Below are 12,485 nucleotides of genomic sequence, written 5' to 3'. Positions count from 1 at the left end.
GAACTTAACATGGGGGCTCACATCTTGGCACTACCAGCAAAGGGTAAAAATGATTACATAGCAATAAGAGTGCATGGCAAAAAAGTTCGTAAGCAGGAATGTCTCTACTTGAAAGAAATGTCCATAGCCTATTGTAGGCAGAATGGCAGCAAATCAGGATTCGCCACATTTTGTGAACTCTGGCCAAAGTGGTGTATTACAGTCAGCACCACTGGTACTCACTCTGTATGTGTAATACATCAAAATTCCAACCCGATGATGACTATAAGGTACTAATCAAAGAAGACAGTGCGCGGTTTGGAATCAAACAATGACATTATGAACAATGTCACAAAAAACCTGCACTAGAAGCTTATTTGGTAGATGTTTTCAAAGAATATGAGCTAGAAAAAGTTATAGAATACCAACAGTGGGTTCAGGTTTATACTGACAGAGATAAACTAGAGACAAATCAAGCAACTGTAGAACAGTTTACAGTTGAACTGCTTTTAAAAATTAATGGTTTAACAAGCCACCATTTCATTTCAAAAATGTGTTGCATCCCGTTGTAGTTTACTTTGGAAGTAAAGAAGTATAGAATATAAGTGTGCATTATTAGTGACTGCCTTCGTCATGATACCACTGCAGTTTCATGTATTCGTAACGAGGCTGACTAAATGTTTGAGGATAACAACAGGAGACATCAAGCACATACACTACTCTAGTGATGGATCTGCTGCCCAGTACAATAATTTCAAGAATTTTATCAATTTATGTCTGCATGAAAAGAATATTGGAAAATTTCATTGCGATTGAATTGGAGGAACAGCTAAAAGACAGTCAGCTCATGCTAGTTTTCACAGCCCTTTAGATAATCAAATATTGGCTCCTCTTATCTGTTTAAGTTCTGCAATGACACCATTTCAAGAATCACCGTTATGTTACATAGTAAGAAACTCAAAAAATTCAGTTTGATCGGGAAAGAAAGTTCACCAAAGATCACACAATTTCTGGACAAGAAAGAAATCATCAGTTCAAGAGTAATGATTTAAACAAGGTTGGAGTAAACAGAGTTTCTCATGATACTGCAGTATTCATTGTTAAAGCATTTAAAGCAAATGATGAAATTCCAGCTGTTTTACTTGCAACATTACAAACCAGGCAGTATGCTGTATGTATGAAAATGCTTGGTTGGTGGGAAATTTGAGAGAGTAATGCATCACTTTTTTTCCTTCAGCCGAAAACAATGCTACAAATGCAAAATGTAACATACACTCCTGGAAATGGAAAAAAGAACACATTGACACCGGTGTGTCAGACCCACCATACTTGCTCCAGACACTGCGAGAGGGCTGTACAAGCAATGATCACACGCACGGCACAGCGGACACACCAGGAACCGCGGTGTTGGCCGTCGAATGGCGCTAGCTGTGCAGCATTTGTGCACCGCCGCCGTCAGTGTCAGCCAGTTTGCCGTGGCATACGGAGCTCCATCGCAGTCTTTAACACTGGTAGCATGCCGCGACAGCGTGGACGTGAACCGTATGTGCAGTTGACGGACTTTGAGCGAGGGCGTATAGTGGGCATGCGGGAGGCCGGGTGGACGTACCGCCGAATTGCTCAACACGTGGGGCGTGAGGTCTCCACAGTACATCGATGTTGTCGCCAGTGGTCGGCGGAAGGTGCACGTGCCCGTCGACCTGGAACCGGACCGCAGCGACGCACGGATACACGCCAAGACCGTAGGATCCTACGCAGTGCCGTAGGGGACCGCACCGCCACTTCCCAGCAAATTAGGGACACTGTTGCTCCTGGGGTATCGGCGAGGACCATTCGCAACCGTCTCCATGAAGCTGGGCTACGGTCCCGCACACCGTTAGGCCGTCTTCCGCTCACGCCCCAACATCGTGCAGCCCGCCTCCAGTGGTGTCGCGACAGGCATGAATGGAGGGACGAATGGAGACGTGTCGTCTTCAGCGATGAGAGTCACTTCTGCCTTGGTGCCAATGATGGTCGTATGCGTGTTTGGCGCCGTGCAGGTGAGCGCCACAATCAGGACTGCATACGACCGAGGCACACAGGGCCAACACCCGGCATCATGGTGTGGGGAGCGATCTCCTACACTGGCCGTACACCACTGGTGATCGTCGAGGGGACACTGAATAGTGCACGGTACATCCAAACCATCATCGAACCCATCGTTCTACCATTCCTAGACCGGCAAGGGAACTTGCTGTTCCAACAGGACAATGCACGTCCGCATGTATCCCGTGCCACCCAACGTGCTCTAGAAGGTGTAAGTCAACTAACCTGGCCAGCAAGATCTCCGGATCTGTCCCCCATTGAGCATGTTTGGGACTGGATGAAGCGTCGTCTCACGCGGTCTGCACGTCCAGCACGAACGCTGGTCCAACTGAGGCGCCAGGTGGAAATGGCACGGCAAGCCGTTCCACAGGACTACATCCAGCATCTCTACGATCGTCTCCATGGGAGAATAGCAGCCTGCATTGCTGCGAAAGGTGGATATACACTGTACTAGTGCCGACATTGTGCATGCTCTGTTGCCTGTGTCTATGTGCCTGTGGTTCTGTCAGTGTGATCATGTGATGTATCTGACCCCAGGAATGTGTCAATAAAGTTTCCCCTTCCTGGGACAATGAATTCACGGTGTTCTTATTTCAATTTCCAGGAGTGTACATATTATTTGAAATCTCATAAATGAGCACACCAAGTTTCCGTCACTCAGGACAGGTAGCGTAGCTGTAGTACAGTTTCAAAATGGCGTTTGTAAGTGATGTACATTACAAGCAACATGCCATCACTGACTTTCTCACTGTAGAGAAAGAAACTGTAGGGAATATTCACAAACACTTGTGCAAAGTCTGGAGCAACGGCTTAAGACAGAAGTACAGTTTGTCGCTGACCACGGAGGGTGAGGTCTTCAGAAGGCAGTTCAGCGGAACTCCACGATTTGCAGTGGTCAGGGAGACCATCCAAGGCTGTCACACTTAACATGTTGCAGCGAACTTATGTTGTCACTCAGGAGGACAGACACATTATGACTCGCCAGTTGGCACTGCATCTGTCAACCAGCAAAGGCAGTGTGGATGTAATTGTCCGCACTCTTAGATATTCAAAAGTGTGTAAAAGATGGGTCCCGGTAGTGTATATCGGTGGATCACAAATCTCATGGAAAAGACACTTGTCTTGATTTGCTGCAATGTTTTGGACCTGAGGGGGAGATCTTGTCCCGGATTGTGACAGGTGATGAAATCTGCGTTCACCATTTTTATCCCAAAACAAAACAACAATCGATGGAATGGAGCTATTCCCACTCCCGACAAAAGAAAAAATTCATAGCACCTGCCTCTGCCAGTAAGGTCATAATCACTGTGTTCTGACACTGTGAAGGCGTTATTCTCATTGATGTGATGCCGAGAGGTAGTACCATTAATTCAGAATCATATGTCAACACATTAAAAAAAAAAAAAAACTTAAGACACACTTCTAGCGACTTTGGCATCACAGCAACCCTAGGAGATGTTTTGCTGCAACACGATAACACTTGGCCCCACACAAGTCTCAGAACTGCTGAACACATCACAAAACAGGGTTGGACAGTGTTATCCCATTCACCCTACAGACCTAGCCTAGCCCCCTAGGTCTTTCACTTGTTTGGGCCATTAAAGGATGCCATTTGTGGAAGACATTTTGAAGACGATGAGGAGGTGATTCACAGAGTCAAGCATTGGCTCTGCCACCAGGACAAGGATTCGTACCGGCAGCGCATACACACCCTTGTTCCATGCAGGAGGAAGGTCGTAGAACGGGACGGAGGTTATGTGGAAAAATAGGGTGTGTAGATAAAACACTACCTTATCATGTGTGTACTTCTCACTATGTTCAATAAAGTATTGCTGAAGAAAAAAAAATGTGGTGCATTACTTTCTGTGCAAACCTCGTACATTGCTTCTGAAGCTAGAGAATACTCTGCCTTATAAATAGCAGGATAAAAAAGATTAAAGAACACACAGTACAGCTATAAGGGCCCAAAACTACCCATAGTTTGGAACCCAAAACGTTTTCATCAAATTTGCAGGTGCACACATTTTGATAGAAAAGGTCAGAGACTACTGTCAAATGCATGGCTGTTTACTCGTCAATGTCACAGACCAACATATACACTGTGTGTGTGAAAAGTAATAAATGGCTGTGTGTCATATTACCAATTCTTGGCTGAATTCATCCATAAAATTATGCTTTATGGCTCGTTAAACATGGGCTTTCCAAGTCACACTGTGAATTTTCTGCCATTTTTGAAACTTAGTACAGCTGTCGCCTGATGTACTTCAAAATCTAATCAGTAATATAGTCGTATTCACCACTAAAAGTCTTTTTGGGATTACAGAAGTGTCCGATTCCACCTTCCTGCTTTGACACATAACATCATTAATATGGTGGAAATGGCTATTCTAAGTGTCTCCAATATGGCGCCTATGATGTCACTACATACACACGGCAAAAAACACAAAAATACATATAAATAAGACAATAACATCTTCCTCCAAAGATACAACCAAACTAATGGGACAACCGTGGGAAATTGGGGTTTTTAGGGAGGGGCAAGGTAAATGTAACAGTAAAAATAAAGAAACACAATCGTCAAACACACAAAAAAAAAAAAAATTACAAAATCGAATCAGACGATTCCCTTGACCACAGCTGACAATACCAAAACACCAATACCTGTATATAAAACTGTATGAAAATTGTAATCGGTCATTTCCCTTGACCTATGTAGGTCAACCATAACTACTGATATGAAAAAGCCAACACCTACAACTACGAAAAACAGAACTTAAACCACAACACCTCAAAAATTAAAAATTCAAACATCCCTACGTAAACTAACACATCCGATACACAATAAATACACGAAACATCACAACTCTAGAAAAATGGACCGAAAAAAAAAACCATTAATTACCACCAACAAATTTCAGCCCACACACCCACCCACACACACACACACACACACACACACACACAGAGGGTACCATCAAATACAACAAAGGCGACATTTACAAACACAACCAGCTCATAAACTGTGTGCCGTAATGACATCACACGCCACAACACCCTTACGTCATGGGTCAAAGAAGATGGGTGGAATCGGACACTTCCGTAGACCCGTCTCTTCAGTATACAAAAGCAGGGTCTTTAAGAGTGCCTTTCATGAAAGTTATCCAAATTTGGTACTTTGGCATTGTTGTAGGTGGTGTAAACTTCAGATCCTTATCTACAAAAGGCTGTAGAGATAGAACCCAGCGAGATATCGAGCAGCAAGTTTGTACATATACTGGAATCTGCCCAAAATATTGTTGAACCTGGATTTAGAAATGGTCATGTGAGGACCACATCACTGATGTGAAATGACCATGCTTTATAAGTGCAGATATGGAGCATGTTTTAGAATTGGTGAATGTTGCTCACAAATAACACTACCCGCTAGTCAAGAAATGCATCATTTCACTGATAGATGCAGTGTTCAAATAAAGAACCACTAGTTACAGTAATCAGTATTTGATGTATTGGGAGGAACTGTGAAACATTTATCGAGAAAAGCTAGTCTTCAACTACAGAATGATGTACAAACAACAACTGCGTCTGGTGTTTACAATTTTTCTTGTTGTGGTCTTCAGTCCTGAGACTGGTTTGATGCAGCTCTCCATGCTACTCTATCCTGTGCAAGCTTCTTCATCTCCCAGTACCTACTGCAACCTACATCCTTCTGAATCTGCTTAGTGTATTCATCTCTTGGTCTCCCTCTACGATTTTTACCCTCCACGCTGCCCTCGAATACTAAATTGGTGATCCCTTGATGCCTCAGAACATGTCCTACCAACCGATCCCTTCTTCTGGTCAAGTTGTGCCACAAGCTCCTCTTCTCCCCAATCCTATTCAGTACCTCCTCAGTAGTTATGTGATCTACCCATCTAATCTTCAGCATTCTTCTGCAGCACCACATTTCGAAAGCTTCTATTCTCTTTTTGTCCAAACTATTTACCGTCCATGTTTCACTTCCATACATGGCTACACTCCATACAAATACTTTCAGAAATGACTTCCTGACACTTAAATCTATACTCGATGTTAACAAATTTCTCTTCTTCAGAAACGCTTTCCTTGCCATTGCCAGTCTACATTTTATATCCTCTCTACTTCGACCATCATCAGTTATTTTGCTCCCCAAATAGCAAAACTCCTTTACTACTTTAAGTGTCTCATTTCCTAATCTAATACCCTCAATATCACCCGACTTAATTCGACTACATTCCATTATCCTCGTTTTGCTTTTGTTGATGTTCATCTTATATCCTCCCTTCAAGACACCATCCATTCCGTTCAACTGCTCATCCAAGTCCTTTGCTGTCTCTGACAGAATTACAATGTCATCGGCGAACCTCAAAGTTTTTATTTCTTCTCCATGGATTTTAATACCTACTCCGAATTTTTCTTTTGTTTCCTTTACTGCTTGCTCATTATACAGATTGAATAACATCGGGGAGAGGCTACAACCCTGTCTTACTCCCTTCCCAACCACTGCTTCCCTTTCATGTCCCTCGACTCTTATAACTGCCATCTGATTTCTGTACAAATTGTAAATAGCCTTTCGCTCCCTGTATTTTACCCCTGCCACCTTTAGAATTTGAAAGAGAGTATTCCAGTCAACATTGCCAAAAGCTTTCTCTAAGTCAACAAATGCTAGAAATGTAGGTTTGCCTTTCCTTAATCTTTCTTCTAAGATAAGTCGTAAGGTCAGTATTGCCTCACGTGTTCCAGTATTTCTACGGAATCCAAACTGATCTTCCCCGAGGTCGGCTTCTACTAATTTTTCCATTCGTCTGTAAAGAATTCGTGTTAGTATTTTGCAGCTGTGGTTTATTAAACTGATTGTTTGGTAATTCTCACATCTGTCAACACCTCCTTTCTTTGGGATTGGAATTATTATATCCTTCTTGAAGTCTGAGGGTATTTCGCCTGTTTCATACATCTTGCTCACCAGATGGTAGAGTTTTGTCATGACTGGCTCTCCCAAGGCCGCCAGTAGTTCCAATGGAATGTTGTCTGCTCCGGGGGCCTTGTTTCGACTCAGATCTTTCGGTGCTCTGTCAAACTCTTCACGCAGTATCGTATCTCCCATTTCACCTTCATCTACATCCTCTTTCATTTCCATAATATTGTCCTCAAGTACATCGCCCTTGTATAGACCCTCTATATACTCCTTCCACCTTTCTGCTATCCCTTCTTTGCTTAGAACTGGGTTTCCATCTGAGCTCTTGATGTTCATACAAGTGATTCTCTTATCTCCAAAGGTCTCTCTAATTTTCCTGTAGGCAGTATCTATCTTACCCCTAGTGAGATAAGCCTCTACATCCTTACATTTGTCCTCTAGCCATCCCTGCTTAGCCATTTTGCACTTCCTGTCGATCTCATTTTTGAGACGTTTGTATTCCTTTTTGCCTGCTTCATTTACTGCATTTTTATATTTTCTCCTTTCATCAATTAAATTCAATATTTCTTCTGTTACCCAAGGATTTCTACTAGCCCTCGTCTTTTTACCTACTTGATCCTCTGCTGCTTTCACTACTTCATCCCTCAAAGCTACCCATTCTTCTACTACTGTATTTATTTCCCCCATTCCTGTCAATTTTTCCCTTATGCTCTCCCTGAAACTCTGTACAACCTCTGGTTCTTTCAGTTTATCCAGGTCCCATCTCCTTAAATTCCCACCTTTTTGCGGTTTCTTCAGTTTTAATCTACAGGTCATAACCAATAGATTGTGGTCAGAGTCCACATCTGCCCCTGGAAATGTCTTACAATTTACAACCTGGTTCCTAAATCTCTGTCTTACCATTATATAAGCTATCTGATACCTTTTAGTATCTCCAGGGTTCTTCCATGTATACAACCTTCTATCATGATTCTTAAACCAAGTGTTAGCTATGATTAAGTTATGCTCTGTGCAAAATTCTACCAGGCAGCTTCCTCTTTCATTTTTTAGCCCCAATCCATATTCACTTACTACGTTTCCTTCTCTCCCTTTTCCTACACTCGAATTCCAGTCACCCATGACTATTAAATTTTCGTCTCCCTTCACTATCTGAATAATTTCTTTTATTTCATCATACATTTCTTCAATTTCTTCGTCATCTGCAGAGCTAGTTGGCATATAAACTTGTACCACTGTAGTAGGTGTGGGCTTTGTATCTATCTTGGGCACAATAATGCGTTCACTAAGCTGTTTGTAGTAGCTTACCCGTGTTCCTATTTTCCTATTCATTATTAAACCTACTCCTGCATTACCCCTATTTGACTTTGTGTTTATAACCCTGTAGTCACCTGACCAGAAGTCTTGTTCCTCCTGCCACCGAACTTCACTAATTCCCACTATATCTAACTTTAACCTATCCATTTCCCTTTTCAAATTTTCTAACCTACCTGCCCGATTAAGGGACCTGACATTCCACACTCCAATCTCCAACGCAAATATCAATTTTTTTTTTTTTCACTTTCAACAGAAAATCATTGTTGATTTCCTATACAAGAACCACGAGGAGACTTTTGACAACATGCACAATACCCAGTACCAGGAATTTTCACGATTACAACTATTTGGCGAATTTATCATAAATTAGAAGAGTAACTTGGTGTAAAAACCTTTTCTTGATTTTCTCATTCAATGAAAATGCCCTGCAATGTATGTACACCTATCCACAAAAGCTGCATACGAGGACTGGTAGTACTTTGCCTTCGTCAAGAATATATGTGATCAAGGAGATGCAGAGATACAGTCAACCACAAGATTCTACTAAATAAATTAGAAGCATTAGGAATAAGAGGGGTAGCTAGTGACTGGTTTCGATCATACCTAGCAGACAGGGTACAAAGAGTAGAAGTGACACATACTTCAAATAGATCTAAACATTTAGTAAAACACTTACCAGAACCAATATACATTAATATAGGGATTCTGCAAGGTAGCATATTAAGACCAATACTATGCCTGATATACATCAGTGACTTTCCCAGTAGTGTTACTAAGGGTGAAAAAATTATCTTCACTGATGACAGCAGTATTATAGTCACTGAGAGAATATGAGAACTCCTTGCAGAGAAAGCAAATGAAACTCTCAAGGAAGTTTACTATCGGTCAATAAGCAATAAAGTGGCATAGAACATAAAGAAAACTAATGCCATTAATTTTAGTTTAAAGAGGGAAAATGACAATGTGAAATTAAATGTAGATGGCACCTCTATAGACTGCATAACAAATGCAAAATTTCTAGGCATGAATATTGATTCTCAGTTGAAGTGGTGTAAACACACAAAGGTACTTGCAAACAGAATGTCATCAGCATGTTATGCCCTTAGAATCCTATCATCAGTGTGTAAAATGCAGTGTCTTTTAGTTACATATTATTCATATGTACACTCAATTCTTAGTTATGGCATTCTTTTTTTGGGGAACAAATGCACAAAATATTAACACAATTTTCAAACTCCAGAAAAGAGCCATAAGAATAATAACCAAAAATAATAGTCAAGCTCATTGTAAAGATCTGATCAGAACACTGGGGATTTTAACTGCTCCATGTGAATACATTTACCAGTCAGTTGCGCACATCAAAAAGAATGTTGGCAATTACTGCACAAACAGCTCTGTCCATTACCATGCAACAAGAGATAGACTCAACTTACATTTACCAAGAAAAAATAAACATAAAACTCAAAACAGCATTTTCTACCAAGGAATGAAACTGTACAACAAATTACCAAAAGAGATTAAAGAAATTGCAAAAATACACTTACTTAAAAAGGCAGCTAAAAAGTACCTATTATGCAATACATTTTATACATTGGAGGATTACTTAGATGAAACAGAGTAGGGGTTTGGTAAAAAAAAAAGTAATACAAATAAATAATAATAATGATTATAAAACATCCAACATTCCATATGAACACCTTCACACTGATGTTTTTTCCTTTTCTAGAAAAACTTACCCCAAAGCTATGCATAGCACAATACTAACACCTCTTCCTCTATCTGAGCTTTGAGGGATGCTGACTCAGTTTTTCAGGATAGCAAATGGCAAGTTGCAATATAGAAAATGGCCCAAAGATCACCAGTGTTTGTGTGTGTGTAGTGAGTGAAGAGTTATGAAACAATGTGTGTATAGTGTGTGCAGTGACTGATAGTGAAATATGAGTGAACAGTGTGGCATTACATTATTTAATAAGTTATTTGTAAAAAAAGTATTGTATGCCAGGAGTAAATCTAATAATTATTTCTAACTAGAAGTCTGTAAATGTATAAGAGTTAGCTTATTTTAAATTGATCTAACCTTGTAAACACTTTGACATGTCCTATGTCCGTGTAAAAACAGACTTACATATGAAAAAAGCTGCTGCTATTACTACTACTACTACTACTACCAAAACTATGTTCCCAGCGGGTTGGAGAAAGGTGATAAGAGTTTTTCCAATGCCCTTCTAATTTTACCAGAAATGGAACATGACATTTTAAACATTTTTTGTAATATTCTTTGTAACTTTACTGCTGAAATAAATGCATTTCTGTTAACTATATGCACCTCTTAACTGATGAAACAAATTCTAAATTAAAGGCTTAATTAAAACCTGATTTATGAGTATTTATGTAGATAAGTATCACATTTCTACAGATCGTAATTACCAGAACATAACTGCATTGAAAATTCAATATAAAACGTTTTTGTCTCAGACCAAAAAAAAATTTATAATAAGTGTTATAAGCAAATGTGCAAAGTTTCATGAAAATCTGAGACAGTGGGTGGCATGATCTGGTTGCTTTGACATAGAATGATCTATAAGACACATTAAATAGTTTCTAAAATGCATCATTTTTTATACAGTTTGTAGTACAACACTCGGCACCATGACGCCGTCAAATATAATACTTACTTACCTGTACAGAATGGAATCGTTGGCAGTAGGTTTCACCCTGTTGCGGCATTTACAACTGCCTTTGCCACATGATACTAAGCTATCATTGACCCTCGTGATGAGCCAACTTTGCTTGCCTCGACAAGTAAGTGATGTAATCTTTCCCTGGGCCGATATGCTTGTCTCAAAACGCACTCTGCCAGATACCCCTGAAACTGTTCTCGCTTGCGACCTTTCGGTACAAATTTTCGAAGACGTCTCAATATTCTTTGCGCAGTTCGTGTATCAGCATCGCTATTATTAGATAATACAAATTGCAGCCCATGATTTTCATCGCTCTGTTCCGAATCCTGCTCACTCGGAGTGCCGTATACATTACTGCAGTTGTTTATAACGCTAGTTCCAGGGAGAACATTTTCTGATAAAACGCGCCGCAAAGTTTCTTTTCCTTGTTTATCGACGTGAACAAGGAATATTTTGGGCGATCCGCGCTGTATACCGCCAATAACCCAGCACACGTCTTTTTTCCTACCAAGAGAATATCTTTTTTCGCCGAATTTCGCTTCTGCTACCTCAACAACGGTGCCTGGACCACCCAAACGTCGCGCAGGATTCGAAGCAGGTTTCGCGGCATGCTGAGGTCCAGTTCGCTACCGTCAGTGAAGTGAAACCAGTTATCCTCTTGAGCTTTACCGTCTTAGGATACGAAGCACAGAGCCAAAGGGAACAAAAGTGAGCAATGTCGATCACACTTGACAGTGAATTCCCAAGCCAAGAACCTTTTCGTGCGCTCTGGTGAAACGTACACTGAACTTTTACCATACGACTACCCTTCCGCACAATGCGCGGCCTCCAACATCTAAATGAAAAGTCATAAAATAAAAACTTCGCTGGTTGCTGGCATTTTCTGCACATCATCTTGCTTGGAACTACATCGTGATCAATAAGCCATTTCCACAGGCTGGTCGGGTCTAGTGCAGCAGGGGATACACAAACCGTCGGCTTTGAACAATGACGTCATTCCTTAGTCATAGATCTTAATGTCTTCACTTCGAGGCATAGATAATAAAGCAGTTCTGTATTCTAATAAGCTTTTGCTGTTATGTTTCAATTTCGTTTTTTTACTGATTGCTTAATAAAGTGGGATCAGTTTATTCTATCTCGTGAGATTTTTTTTTAAAAGCCAAAAAACACTTATCAGCTACTGAAGGCAGCTATAACACTAGAAGAATCGCTTCTCGGCTTTTGACAAGATATTGCTTGATAAAGTAGGATCAGTTTATTCTATCTCGTGAGATTTTTTTTTAAAGCCAAAAAAACACTATTGCTTAATAAAGTAGGATCAGTTTATTCTATCTCGTTAGTTTTTTTAAAAAAAAGCCAAAAAAACACTATTGCTTAATAAAGTAGGATCAGTTTATTCTATCTCGTGAGATTTTTTTAAAAAAAGCCAAAAAAACACTATTGCTTAATAAAGTAGGATCAGTTTATTCTATCTCGTGAGATTTTTTTTTTAAAAA

At 40.4% G+C, this 12,485-nt stretch overlaps 1 long non-coding RNA gene across 1 annotated transcript in view; it reads right to left on the bottom strand.

Moving 5' to 3' along the window:
* The window catches only part of LOC124595936, a 35,023-nt gene extending 23,048 nt beyond the window's left edge, over positions 1–11,975 (bottom strand). The window contains exon 1 of the long non-coding RNA XR_006978264.1: positions 10,988–11,975. This is a non-coding gene — a long non-coding RNA (uncharacterized LOC124595936). The remainder of the gene's footprint in view (positions 1–10,987) is intronic.
* Positions 11,976–12,485: the final 510 nt, after the last annotated feature.

Source organism: Schistocerca americana, chromosome 2, assembly GCF_021461395.2.
Source record: "Schistocerca americana isolate TAMUIC-IGC-003095 chromosome 2, iqSchAmer2.1, whole genome shotgun sequence".
In the NCBI taxonomy this organism is placed as follows: Eukaryota; Metazoa; Arthropoda; class Insecta; order Orthoptera; family Acrididae; genus Schistocerca; species Schistocerca americana.
The sequence above is the reverse complement of the archived record's forward strand: the minus strand, read 5'-3'. Positions and strand labels throughout refer to the sequence as shown.